A 15,206-nucleotide genomic window follows, 5' to 3' on the forward strand; every position below is an offset into this window, starting at 1 on the left:
AGTAGGTTGTACCAGTTAACTCCCCATCGCCTTCTGACATGATTCTGAGAGCAATCTGAGTGCCATTCATGCTTTGATGTATAGATTTCCTTTCATGCTAGAGAAGGTTCCATTACTGCAACTAGGAGGAATAGAGTTCTTTTTCTACTAGAATCAGAGTGGTCTCTTGTCTCTGATACTATTGGAGTTTCCTTCAGGGACCCTTTCCAATTTTAGCATGTCTCCTTCCTGCCCTAACGATCAGTTATTTTCTAAATCAAATTCTCCCTTCAATGGCCATATAATAATATTCATAATAGATTGATTATTAAATAAATCAATCATATTAAGGACTGAACCATCCAATAACATGAAAATACAATGAAATAGTTATATACATGTGCTTTATTTGGTCATTGGCCACAGAACTTTAGGAGAATCATTTTATTTTAATCTAACATTTTCCAGATTTCAAGATAAAATTGACACGTAACATTGTATAAATTTAAGCTGTATAATATGTTGATTTGATTCACTTGTATTAATACATTGCAAAATGATTACCACTTTAGCATTAGCTGATACCTTCATCAAGCCTTATAATTACCTTTTTTTTTTCCAGTGAGAACACTTACGATTCACCCTCTCAGCAACTTTCTAGTATATAATACATTATTATTAACTATAATTACCATCAGTTCAATCAGTTCAGTTCAGTCACTCAGTCATATCCGACTCTTTGCAACCCCATGGACTGTAGCACACCAGGTTTCCCTGTTTATCACCAACTCCTGGAGATTATTCAAATTCACGTTCATCGAGTCAGTGATGCCATCCAACCATCTCATCCTCTGTCGTCCCCTTGTCCTCCCGCCTTCAAACTTTCCCAGCAGCAGGGGCTTTTCCAATAAGTCAGCTCTTCACATCAGGTGGCCAAAGTATTGGAGTTTCAGATTCAACATCAGTCCTTCCAATGAACACCCAGGACTGATCTCCTTTAGGATGGACTGGTTGGGTCTCCTTGCAGTCCAAGGAGTCTCAAGAGTCTTCTCCAACACCACAGTTCAAAAGCATTAATTCTTCAGCACTCAGCTTTCTTTATAGTCCAACTCTCACATCCATACATGACTGTTGGAAAAATCATAGCTTTGACCAGACAGACCTTTGTTGACAAAGTAATGTTTCTGCTTTTTAATATACTGTCAATGTTGGTCATAGCTTTTTTTCCAAGGAGCAAGTCTCTTTTAATTTCGTGACTGCAGTGACCATCTGCAGTGATTTTGGAGCCCCCCCAAATAAAGTCTCTCACTCTTTCCATTGTTTCCCCATCTATTTGCCATGACATGATGGGACCAGATGCCATGATTTTCATTTTTTGAATGTTGAGTTTTAAGCCAGCTTTTTCATTCTCCTCTTTCACTTTCATTAAGAAGCTATTTAGTTCTTCACTTTCTGCCATAAGGGTGGTATCATCTGTGTATCTGAGGTTATTGATATATCTCCTGGCAACCTTGATTCCAGCTTCTGCTTCATCCAGCCTGGCATTTCTCATGATGTACTCTGCGTATAAATTAAATAAGCATGATGACAGTATACAGCCTTGATGTACTCCTTTCCCTATTTGGAACAGGTCTGTTGTTCCATGTCTGGTTCTAACTGTTGCTTCCTGACCTGCATACAGGTTTCTCAAGAGGCAGGTCAAGTGGTCTGGTATTCCCACCTCTTTCAGAATTTTCCACAGTTTAATGTGATCCACACAGTCAAAGGCTTTGGCATAGTCAATAAAGCAGAAATAGATGTTTTTCTGGAACTCTCTTGCTTTTTCCATGATCCAGCAGATGTTGGCAATTTGATCTCTGTTTCCTCTGCCTTTTCTAAAACCAGCTGGAACATCTGGAAGTTCACGGTTCACGTATTGTTGAAGCCTGACTTGGAGAATTTTGAACATTACTTTACTAGTGTGTGAGATGAGTGCAATTGTGTGGTAGTTTGAGCATTCTTTGGCATTGCCTTTCTTTGGGATTGGAATGAAAACGGATCTTTTCCAGTCCTGTAGCCACTGCTGAGTTTTCCAAATTTGTGGCATCATAATTGCAATGATGTACTTTCAGTTCAGTTCAGTTCAGTCGCTCAGTCGTGTCTGACTCTTTGCGACACCATGAATCGCAGCACGCCAGGGATCCCTGTCCATCACCATCTCCCGGAGTTCACTCAGACTCACGTCCATCGAGTTGGTGATGCCATCCAGACATCTCATCCTCTGTCGTCCCCTTCTCCTCCTGCCCCCAATCCCTCCCAGCATCAGAGTCCTTTCCAATGAGTCAACTCGTCTCATGAGGTGGCCAAAGTACTGGAGCTTCAGCTTTAGCATCATTCCTTCCAAAGAAATCCCAGGGCTGATCTCCTTCAGAATGGACTGGTTGGATCTCCTGGTGGCTCAGATGATGTACTTTAAATGCCCCAAATTTACTCACCTTATAAGTGGAAGTTTGTACATTTTGACCAACATCTCCTATTTCCCCAGCCCTTCAGCATCCGTTAACTACCATTCACTTTACTGTTTTGACAAATTCATTTTTTTTTTTTTGAGATTCTACAAATACATGAACTCATACTTTGTCTGATATTTCACTTCACATAATACCCTCAAGGTCCACCCATTGTTGTTGTGAATGTCAGAATTTCCTTCTTTCTCAGGACTGAATCATATCCACTGCATGTTTGTTATCCATGCATCTGCTGATGGACACAAGTTGATTCCATATCTTGACTATTGCATATAATGCTGCAATAAACAAGCAAGTGCTGACTATTTCCTCAAGATTCTGTTTTCATTTCCTTTGGACATATACTCAGAAGTGGTTTTGATGAATCATGTGGTAGATCATTGTTAATTACTTGAAGAACTTTCATACTGTTTTCCACAGAAAGTGAAGTGAAAGTGATAGTTGCTTAGTGGTGTCCAACTCTTTGTGACCCCATGGATTATACAGTCCATGGAATTTTCCAGGCCTGAATACTGGAGTGGGTAGCCTTTCCCTTCTCCAGGGGATCTTCCCAACCCAAGGATCTAACCCAGGTCTCCCACATTGCAGGCAAATTCTTTACCAGCTGAGCTATAAGGGAAGCCCAAGAATACTGGAGTGGGTAACCTATGCCTCCTCCAGCAGATGTTCCCAACCCAAGAATCAAACTGGGGTCTCCTGCATTGCAGGTAGATTCTTTACCAACTGAGCTATCAGGGAAGCCCATTTTCCACAGTGGTTGTCCAATTTACATTCCCAATAACAGTGCACAGGGTTCTCCTTTCACCACATACTCATCAACACTTATTATTTCGCCTTTTTGATAATAGCCATTCTAACATTTCATTTCTGTGATGATTACTGATGCTGAGCAACTTTTCATGTTCCTGTTGGCCATTTTACTATGCTCTTTGGAAAAATGTCTATTTGATTTCTTGCCCACTTAGTAGTCACATTATTTGGCATTTTGCTAATGAGTTTTATGAGTTCTTTATGTATTTGGATATTAACCCCTTATCACAACTTTCCATAATTAAAGGCATAAAAATCTAAAATTTTTTAGGATGCTGTGCAGGGTTGAGCATTACCTAAAGCAGACTTCACTTTAAGCAAATCTATTTCCTTGCCCTTCCATTTTATTCTACAGTCCCATCAAATGACAAGTCCATTCTGATAATATGTGTCACAATCTCACCTTGATGTTTTTGATTATGTGGTTCCCTTCTAGAATATTCTTTTTCTTTTTCCCTTTGGGGTTTGAGAAACTTATCCTCCTACACTCATGGTAAAGTATTGCCATGATGAAGAGATAATCCAAAACAGAGTCACACATTCTTTTTCATAGTTCCAAGGGAAATCAGGTCCATTTCTGCTGTTCACTTACCACCTCATGTAGTACCTAGTCATATGACTTTTCTCTCTATAGAGACAGAAACTGCTGGAGGATAGATCCCAAGTCTTAATTACTTTGTAGATTTCACACATGGCACCCTGCTTGTACAGCAGAGAGGCTCAATATATTGGTTGCTCAACAACTAAGTATCTTTCCAGGTTAAAGTACAAAGCAGAATATGTTTCCTTAATGCTTTATAGTTTCTTGCACCACAAGATTTGTCTCTTAAGGGTTAAAAAATATTTTCTATTCCCATCTATAAAGTGTTAATTTTAACAAAACCTTTTTAAGAATGCTTCACTGAAACCCAAACTCTTTGATTTATGTGAATGACTTTATTATTCTGCTGTACTATAAACACAGCTATAATATTGACAGAAAATAGATCATCTAGGGAAGGTCAGATATTTTTAGTTTAATATTTTCAGTTTTTCTTTTGCTTGACTATGGAAAACTAAGCTGAAGTTATAGACTCAGTTTTGTAGGCTTATTCATAATGAACAACTGCTGTGATAATCACCAGTCAGGTTAAAAGATCAAAATTAATATTTATATGCATTTACATTTTACAATGAGTTTTCATATACCTACTCTTTTTGCCTCTCTAAATGGTGTGGTATGTGTGCTCAGTCATGTCTGATTCTTTTGCAAACCCACGGACTGTAGTCCCCCAGGCTCCTCTGCCCATGGGATTTCTCAGGCAAGAATACTGGAGTGGGTTGCCATTTCCTTCTCTAGCCACTCATAATAATATTTTAAATTAAGAATATGACAGACATTGTTATTATGCCCATAATAGCGAAAAGGATGCCAATGCTGACAGAGTTTGTATGGTTCATATGTGGTCATGACATTCAGTCAGTTCAGTTCAGTTGCTCAGTCGTGTCCGACTCTTCACGACCCCATGAATCGCAGCACGCCAGGCCTCCCTGTCCATCACCATCTCCCGGAGTTCACCCAGACTCACGTCCATTGAGTCTGTGATGCCATCCAGCCATCTCATTAGTAACTGGCAATTAATTCTGGAGTGATAACTCAGGACTACTAGCCCTAAAATCCTCTTTCCACTAAACTTTTAACATCCTTTATTCCATGATTCTGGCTACTTACAAACTCCTTCTAGAAACAGACTAATCTATTCCTCACTCATTCTTTCACAGATTAGATATTTTTCTTTCTTATTTCTTTCCCCCTATTGAACTACTTCTGTTATTTGCTGGGAACATGAGCGGCATTACAATTATAAGGTCAACTTTCAAATATATTAAAAGGTTGACTTCTTATCAGAACATGTACAATTTACAAGTGAAGCCTGAAATTTTGCTTTATTGGAGATAAAACCAGTTTTATGAATATTTATTACAATGAAAATGAAAATTTATTTAAAAGAATGTGTGGTAGTTAAAAGTATTGGATTTTAGAATTAAATATGCATGAGTTTTCCTCCAAATTATGTAATTCACAATGTGATTTTAGATAACTTGTTTATTTATTTATTTTTTGTTGAACAGTAGTTTACTCAGCTGTGAGAAGGATTGATGTTTGGGTACTTTTAAAGGAAAATAATGTATTTCAAGCACATCAATAAGTGTAGGATATATGTGTGACACAAATGACTATGTTATTGCTACTATGACATTAGGCTAGTTTATATTTTTATTTTTAATATGACTTTTTAGTGTTTTATTCAATAATCATTGATATGTACCACTGGATGACATGAAAACAGCCTACATTCTCAGTCACTTGGTCTAGCTTTTTTCTCAAAATTCCATTCACTAATTGTTAGAAAACCTATAGTGTGCACAACACAATTGTAAGATTAGAAGGAGACAAAGATGTGAAACTACATTTTAAGCTTTCTTGATCTAAATTAAATAGCTCGGTACTTCAGGTAATCAAAAAATACATATAATCCAGATAATCAAGCCAAAAAACACCTGCTGTAAATGAATTGCAGCTAGAAAACTAATTTTGAAAGTTATTTTTTACTTTCTTTACAATATTTTTTAAAGTAAATTATTTTTTACTTTCTTTAAAAATATAGGCAAACATTTTGAATACCACACATGGGGTACATAAATTGGGTAGGCAATTGACTATACAGTCAACATTTGTTGATCATGACTGTTCTCACATATCTTAATAAATTTTATAATGGATAATTCTTACATCTGACACCTATGTTTCTCAGGTGATAACAAAGTTGGAAGAGAAAAATAAGATGAATAAAATGTGGGTTATTTTTTCTAACTGCAAACGTTTTTTTTTCAAATCTCTGAGATTAATGTCAGTTTCAGATTTGCTCTGGAAGATGAGACTAATGTCTAGTAAGAATTAATTATCTACTATACTTCTTTCCTCTAACAAACTGTACTCTATTACTGTCTGAATATTTCTTTTATCTTGAGGAACCAAACCTCTAAGAATTTGTTTTTAATTAGCTCCCTATGCAGTATTGAACAGTATGGTACAATATCATATCTTAAATTCTGTATGTATAATCAAACAGAATTTAAGGCATGCTTACCAATCAATTGGTTTCCTAACATGTATGCGCACGCTAAGTTGCTTCAGTCATGTCTGACTCTTTGCGACCCTGTGGACTGTAGCCGGCCAGGCTCCTCTGTCCATGGGATTCTCCAGGCAAGAATGCTGGAGTGGGTTGCCTTGTCCTCCTCCAGGGGATCTTCCTCACCCAGGGATTGAACCCGTGTCTCTTATGTCTCCTGCATTGGCAGGTGGGTCCTTTACCACTAGTGCCACCTGGGAAGCCCCTACTAACATGCAAGTAAGTGCATATTTTATCAGCTAAATTAGGATATTTGAAGGAAAGCAAAACCATTTTTAACAAGGAATTAAAAAACTCAGGGGGCATAGCATTTACAGTTTGGATAGAAGGAACTCCTTTAAATTATAGAAATACATCCTTAGAGGTTTACGCAAAGAACTTACCTCTGTTTGTCAGGAGGATGTTTGTGGGTCTTCTGGATCAGATGACCCCTTCTTTCAGTGTGTATTTTGGAATGAATCCTGCATTTCCCACCACTTTTTTTTTTCTTAGACACTCTCTCCTCCCATTTGACTGTACATTAGGGTTCAATCTTCCCCCTCAATCTTTCCAAGCATCAGGATCTTTTCCTATGGGTCAGCTGTTGGCATCAGATGATAGAGAGCAGAAGGAGAAGAGGGCATTGGAGGATGAGATAGCTGGATGGCATCACTGATGCAATGGACATGAACTTGGGCAAACTTTGGGATATGGTGAGGGACAGAGAGGCCTGGTGTGCTACACTCCATGAGGTCACAAAGAGTCAGACATGACTAGGGGACTGAACAACAACAACTTAGGGTTGAATCCCCAGGTCAAGAAGATCCCCTGGAGGAGGAAATGGCAACACACTCCCGTATTCTTGCCTGGAAAATTCTATGGATGGGGAGCCTGGCAAGCTATAGTCCATGGGGTTGCAAAGAGTTGGACACAACTGAGCATGTACACAGTAGTACCTAGTGAATTTCCTGTTTCTTCCTTGTAGCCACCAAAGCAACTACCCAAGTCCTTGCATGTATGTGCTACTTGCCATGGACAAATGCTGGAAGTAATCAAAATAATAGCCATTTAAGATGTCTCCTGGTGTTTCAGTATCTTTAAGGGTTTCTCAGGCAGAGGTAGTGGTAAAGAACACGACGGCAATGCAGGAGACGTAAGAGACAAGAGACGTGGGTTCAGTCCCTGGATCCAGAAGATCCCCTGGAGGAGGGCTTGGCAACCCACTCCTGTATTTTTGCCTGGAGAAGCCCAAGGACAGAGGAGCCTACAGTCTATGGGGTTACAAAGAGTCGGACACGACTGAAGTGACGTAGCACACGAGCAACAGCGCTATTACTTCTGTGTCAAGATGTCACCCTCCCACTGTACCAACATTTCTGTTGTATCTATAACTGATTTCCACAAAACACCGGAAACACACAATGAGACCAAAAAAAAAAAAAAGCAACCCCCCCCCCAAAGTCTCCTACATGTGTTTTATGGTGGAAACGGAGGGGGTGGTTTACACACTATAACAAATTGAATATCAAATAACCTTGATATTAATCTTTTTTACCAGTGCTATTTAATCATATATATTCTCTAATTTTTACCCTTATGCTCTTCCTACCCCCTCCCACCTCAGCTGGTAGAGAATCCGCCTATAATGCGGGAGACCTGGGTTTGGTCCCTGGGTTAGGATGATCCCCTGGAGAAGGGAAAGGCTACCCACTCCAGTATTCTGGCCTGGAGAATTCCATGGACTATCCATGGGGTCGCAAAGAGTAGAACACATTGAGCGACTTTCACTTTTACTTTCACCCCCTCTACCATCAATCTCCTTCCTTTGGGTTTCAAACGTGATTCTCCTTATTCATCACTTTTGTACTCAGTCTCAACTTCAAGAAATTATGTTCCTACACAAACCCTCATTTCCTGTAAGAGGAATTTTTATACCAAGTGGCTTAATTTTAATTTTATTTTTACTAGAACACATAATAAAATGGCTAAGGTACTGAAGTTAAAAAAAAGTTAATAAGCATTCATTATGATGTGCCTCTCAGAACTTTCTAGACAACTGAAGAATGTCCTTCTCCAGTAGCTGAGAAAGCTGCCTTCTTTCAAGGCTGCCTCCACCAAAGAATGGCCAATTACTCTAGGTCAAAAACCCTCTAGGGGCCATGTATCCTCTGATTGGTCAATTTAGGACTGCAGAGATCCAATGTCCTTGCCTCATTTTGGAACAGCTCTGAAGAAATGCTGTACCTTTATAACAGCCTGACCCTTCAGCTGAGGTCTTCCTTGAGTATACATGGCAGCTCATCATCTCTTTATGCCTCATCTGTTTCTTTCACTTCTTTTTCACACACAGCGATCCCCAAAGCTCTCCCTGATAAACTTCCAGCATGCCAATCATCTCAGAATCCTCTTTCTTTGGAACTCATCCTGGGACATGTTCTTAATTAATCATTTCTCTAAGTAGTTATCAACTCTGTCAAGTCAGAAGGGACCCCAGCAATACGTTTAGGCAAACCTGGACTGGTTCTTGGCTTGAGTGATTCTGCATGGTAGGTTTATTTGCTCAGACTGTGGCCATGGGTACTTTGTGATGGGAGCGAGGCATTAGTATTTTGAAAATATTTCCAGTGATTCTAGTCTGTAGGTCAGTTCAGGAACTACTGGCCAATAACCCTATCACTCTTCATCAAGTCTGTCTTCCTGCTGTACTTCCTTATTGAAGCAACACTTACTGTCTCTTTGGAGTTCTTGTATTTGATTTGGGGAATAGTTTTATTTAATGCTCATTTGAGGAATCTTGGGCTTCCCTGGTGGCTCAGAGGTTAAAGCGTCTGCCTCCAATGTGGGAGACCCGGGTTTGATCCCTGGGTCGGGAAGATCCTCTGGAGAAGGAAATGGCAATCCACTCTGGTATTCTTGCCTGGAGAATCCCATGGACAGAGAGGCCTAGTAGGTTACAGTCCACGGGGTCGCAAAGAGTCGGACACGACTGAGAGACTTCACCTCATCTGAGGAATCTTGCTTTTTTTCACCCTGAGACCCATGAGTGATTTCAGTCTCTTTGGCTCAGGTAAAGAATTAGTGTAGACATGTTAGAATTGTGATTTGACAATAGAAGAATCAACTTAACAGGCAAAAAATAGTAGAAGACACCATGCATCAAAAGACAAGGGATTATTTTGTCACACCACTTAATTATTTTATCCCACCATTAAGCAGTTTGTAGTTACAACAAATTATTTAAGAAAAATAAAAATTATAGAGCAAACGAATGCTGAAACAAAAGAAAAAAGCTAATAGCTTTATCTCTGTCCTCTCTGGGTTGTGACATCAGTAAATTTTAGGATAACTAGATATTAGCTTTTATTACATGAGAGACACATTTTTGAGACTTCAATTTAAGTAGTGTCTTTTTGAAGATACATGTGTTGTTCACTTTTCCAAGTTATGAATTTAATATTTGAGACCTAACATTTATACTGCCCTTTACAGTTTATAAAATATCTTCCCATCAATTATCTCATTTGACATTCTCCAGTTGCACTGAATGATTTAATAAACTGGGTGATACTGGCATTAAGTTCTTCTATAGAATGTAATCATGATTAACAAAAAGCAATTTGATGTATTTGCTTCTATGCCCTGTACATCTAGTTATTAGGTTTAATGTTGCATGATGACCTAATTTTTGAAAGATTTCTATATACGCAGTCAAAGGGCTTAAGAGGAATGGTACTATTAAGAATGAAAATATTAGAAAGTGGATTTAGAATTAGGTGAGCCAAGCTAAAATGGATGATTCTGCTCACATAGCTGAGTTATTAAATCTGAATTTTTTATGCTGAAGTCCACAAGGAAAATCTCCAAAGTAATAAAGTTTGATCTCTTTAGGATCTATCATTTCCAGGCAATTTAATCAATTTTTAGAATTTCTGTAGTTCCAAGTTTCCTGGGTGTACTTGGATGTTCTTAGTCTTGGTGATTAAGGAAACAGCGTTGACAGGTGTTGAAGCAGTCTGGTCATTGGGGCCTGGAATCATGGACTATTTTGCTTCAATAAACTTGACTATTAGACCCAAATACATTATATAAAACATATTTAATGCTGCTCTTAATAAAGATAACAGAGTTTAAAACATAAACTGTAGAAAGCTAACACTGAGATTTTCTTCAACTTAAAGAGGTAAAATTAAATCTTTCATCAAGGTAAGCACACAATGAAAAGGTGAAAAGAACATGTTTTATAGAATCTGAAACTTTTTATGAAAGTTCCAACTGAACCTGGGTAATAATCCTTGGGGGAAGAATACTGGAGTGGGTAGCCATTTTCTTCTCCACGGGATCTTCCCAACCCAGGGATCGAACCCAGGTCTCCTGCACTGCAGGCAGATTCTTTACCGACTGAGCTACAAGGGAAGCCCAGAGATAAGGATGACTATGTCTTAATGACAGCAGATAACAATAGCTAACTTCTCTGGAGCACTTCTATGATCCAGCTCACAGGCATTGTTCTCCCAACAGCCCTGTGATGTACCTCTGTTTTATAGACAAGGACACTGAGAGACCAAGCAAACTATCAGAGGATATGCAGTCATTAAAGAACAGAAGCAGGCTCTGAACTCAGGGAGGATCACGTTGACCTGTGCCTTCTGAGAAAGTTTAGTTTCCCCCTAAGGCACCTGAGGTTGTTGCCGTGTCCTGGCCGAACAGACCATTAAGTCTACTGGAAAAACAAACCAGCTGTGTTGGGTAAAGGAACAGAATAAAAGATTCATCTTAGTCGAGAAGAAAATGAGTTTCTGCTGTCAGACTAAATGTTCCCCCAGAGCTCTGGAAATGTTACTTTGATTTCCAAAATTGTTCAGCTTACACCAGAAAATGAAACATTTGGACCAGAGATGGCAGGCGGGTCTCCTATGAATGAATGAGTGAGGCCCTTAATAAAGGCTGCGAGTGAAAGGATGCGTGGAGCAGCTTTGCAAGTCCTAGGTTAACAGGGCACAGGGCCGTCTGCCTAGGACTGGGGAAAGGACCAATGAGTAAGAATGCTAGGAGTGTACTAGTCTTGGCGTAAACAGTCTGGGAAGTGGACTTAGTGATTATAGTGAAAAGTGAACGTGTTAGTCACTCAGTCCCATTCTTTGTGACCCTGTAGACTGTAGCCCGCCAGGCTCCTCTGTTCATGGAATTCTCCAGGCAAGAATACTGGAGTGGGTATTCCCTTCTCTAGAGGATCTTCCTGGCTCAGGGATCTAACTCAGGTCTCCTTCATTGTAGGCAGATTAAGGAATGATGAACTGAAAAAATTCCCCTCTCATCTTGGAATCTTTGATTCTCCTCCCTCCCACATACATCCTATGTTCTCAGTGTCTCATAGGATATGTATGTTTCCCTGTAAAATATTTTATTTATGTCAATGTATGGCAAAACCAATACAGAATTGTAAAGCAAAAAAAAAAAAAAATTTAGGTTGAACTAATTTAAAAGTTTAACTGAGGTATATGTAAATTAAAGATATTAGACTGTCTTGATATCCTCAAATGGTCATCCTATATGGTACACCTAACATATAAGGAAGTGTGTGCAAGAGTCACTTTTTCCTTTGTTCACTCAGTCCTGTGGTTTTTCACTTTTGCCTGCTGCCACCGAGTAATAGATAGTGTCAACTCAGGAGCCAGACAGTTGGGCTTAAATCTTGGCTCTGTCGCTTACTAGCTGAGTGTTCGTGGACAAACCATGTAACTTCTGCTTTGGCCTCTTTATCTAAACAAATTGGGGAAAATAGAAGTGAACTTGTTTTTCAGTTGCTAAGTTGTGTCCTACTCTTTGCGACCTCATGGACTGCAGCACGCCAGGCTTCCCTGTCCTTCACCATCTCATTTGCTCAAACTCAATTCCATCAAGTCAGCAATGCCATTCAACCGTTTCATCCTTTGTCATCCCCTGTCCCCTTCTCCTCCTGCCTTCAATCTTTATATACCTTAATATATGTATTATAGACTCCAAGACATTCTGATGCTAGTGTCTTATTGTTGTTACCAAAAGGTGTCACTGGGCGTTTTCATACAACTGTAACAGAGTAGGACTCTATGATGCCTTCTTGAGACAGACCACCCTTCCACCCTCATCCTACCTCTCATCATCCCCGCCCCCTGCCTCTCATGTCCTCTGCCTGTCTCTTGTTTAAAACAAAAAACAAAAAACAAAAAAACTCTACCTTCTAGGCCTTCCCCGAGTTCCAAGGAATAAATTTAATCAGAGATATGAGAAAATGCAGAAACAAAGGAAAATAGTCAAGCAAGACAAAATAATTTAGCCGTTGAACAATGGCTCCTTTCCAAGGGCCACACTCATAATATTCTGAGCCTTATCTGCTAAGCTGTTTTGCAGATACTGAAACCCCCTACCAGGTGAAATAAGTTAACTGTGTGCTGACCACAAGCATGTAGACCCTAGGCCAGTTAGAACCGGAAGGACTAGCTGACCAGAGATTTATGACTCATAAAGTTCCAACCAAAAGCGAGACATGACAGCTACTTGAAACTGAGTTATGGAGACGATTATCTCTGAAAATAGGAGATATGTAGCCCCAGCAAGTAGCCCTTTCTACTTTTCCCTGTATAATCTCCAAGCAAACCTGGGGAGTGATGAGTTGGCCCTCTGGAACATGAGACCACCTTCTCCCCAGGGTTTCTGGCTTCCTCAATAAAGCTATCTGTCCTTTTATCCAACACCTGTATTTTGTATCAAATTCTTGAATGATAAGCAGATGAACCTGAATTCTGTAGCACAAATACAACATTGCTCCACCAGGTTGGGATTTTCTAAGTGTCTATGATGCCTGGAAAATCCCATGGATGGAGGGGCCTGGTAGGCTGCAGTCCATGGGGTTGCTAGGAGTCGGACACAACTGAGTGACTTCACTTTCACTTTTCATGTTCATGCATTGGAGAAGGAAATGGCAACCCACTCCAATGTTCTTGCCTGGAGAATCCCAGGGATAGGGGAGCCTGGTGGGCTGCCGTCTATGGGGTTGCACAGAGTTGGACACGACTGAAGTGACTTAGCAGCAGCAGCAGCAGCAGCATGATGCTTTCTGATCTTAGAATTGTTACATTGTGGGGGAAAATGATAAGTCTATTAGAAGCAATGAAATAGGGTAATCACTGTAAAGATTAAATGAACCAATATGGCAAGTGACTACAGTGGTGTATTTGCACATAAAAAGAACTCAGCATGGTTAAAATTTATCCATGAAGTTGAGTGTGGATGTTTTTATGGGTATAGCTGAGCAACAGGTTTAGTTCAATAGAATCTATGAGGCCATATTTTCTCCAAACAGAAGTAAACTGTAATTTATAAAGTTCACAGGGGACCTCGGAAGGTATGGCATTGATTCAGTTTGACTTACTTCTAGGTCACAGAGATCCAAGGCAGGGATATGAACTAAGTAAGTAAAACAGGTGAAAAATGTGCATACTCAGTCACGTCTGACTCTTTGCAACCCCATGGACTATAACCTACCGAGCTCTTTTGTCCATGGAATTCTCCAGGCAAGAATACTGGAGTGGGTTGCCATTTCTTACTGCAGGGGATTTTCCCAACCCAGAGATCAAACCTGTGTTTCTTGCATCTCCTGCATTGGCAGGCGGATTCTTTACCACTGTGCCAGGTGGGAAGCATTAAGTAAGTTTGGAAGATGGATGAAAAAACTCTGGGGCAAAGGAAGAAGTTTCTTTCATTCTGATTATTTATGCCTTTATTGATACTAACAATCAAGATGGAGTTAAAACAGAAAGGTAAAAAATAATCCTATGAAACAAGAAAACATTATTAAAATGGAGTCTCAAGTAGCCCTCCAAATACAGAAGCCGTTTACAATGAAAATAAACTAGAAAATATTCTCTTCCAAACCAGTCAATATCTCTTCTGACTCAGATGTTACTATGATAATTGTCTTTACCACACATGATCAAAAACCTTACTGGAAAAAAGTAGCAAACTCTAAAATTGTACTATGTCAACTATCTATCCCACAAAGTAGAAACTGAAAAAATAAACTATCACTTATACATATACCTTTATCTTGTATGTTAATATATATAAGTGACAGTTTATTTTTTCAGTTTCTATTTTGTGGGAAATATAGTTAAAAAGAATACATTTGAATCAGTTCTAATGAGGTGGATGAAACTGGAGCCTATTATACAGAGTGAAGTAAGTCAGAAAGAAAAACACCAATACAGTATATTAATGGCGTGCTGCAATTCATGGGGTCGCAGAGTCGGACACGACTGAGCGATTGAACTGAACTGAATGCATATATATGGAATTTACAAAGATGGTAACGATGACCCTATATGTAAGACAGCAAAAGAGACACAGATGTATAGAACAGTCTTTTGGACTCAGTGGGAGAAGGCGAGGGTGGGATGATTTGAGAGAATAGCACTGAAACATGTATATTATCATATGTGAAATAGATCACCAGTCCAGGTTTGATGCATGAGACAGGGTGCTCAGGGCCTGTGCACTGGGATGACCCTGAGGGATGGGATGCGGAGGGAGGTGGGAAGAGGGTTCAGGATGGGGGACACATGTACACCCATGGTTGATTCATGTCAATATATGGTAAAAACCACTGCAATATTGTAAAGTAATTAGCCTCCAATTAAAATAAAAAAAAAGAGAGAGAGAACCACTATGATGAGAAGCCCATGCAAGGCAACTAGAGTAGCCTCTGCTCTTTGCAATTGGAGAA

This window comes from Oryx dammah, unplaced genomic scaffold, assembly GCF_014754425.2.
Source record: "Oryx dammah isolate SB20612 unplaced genomic scaffold, SCBI_Odam_1.1 HiC_scaffold_22, whole genome shotgun sequence".
In the NCBI taxonomy this organism is placed as follows: domain Eukaryota; kingdom Metazoa; phylum Chordata; class Mammalia; order Artiodactyla; family Bovidae; genus Oryx; species Oryx dammah.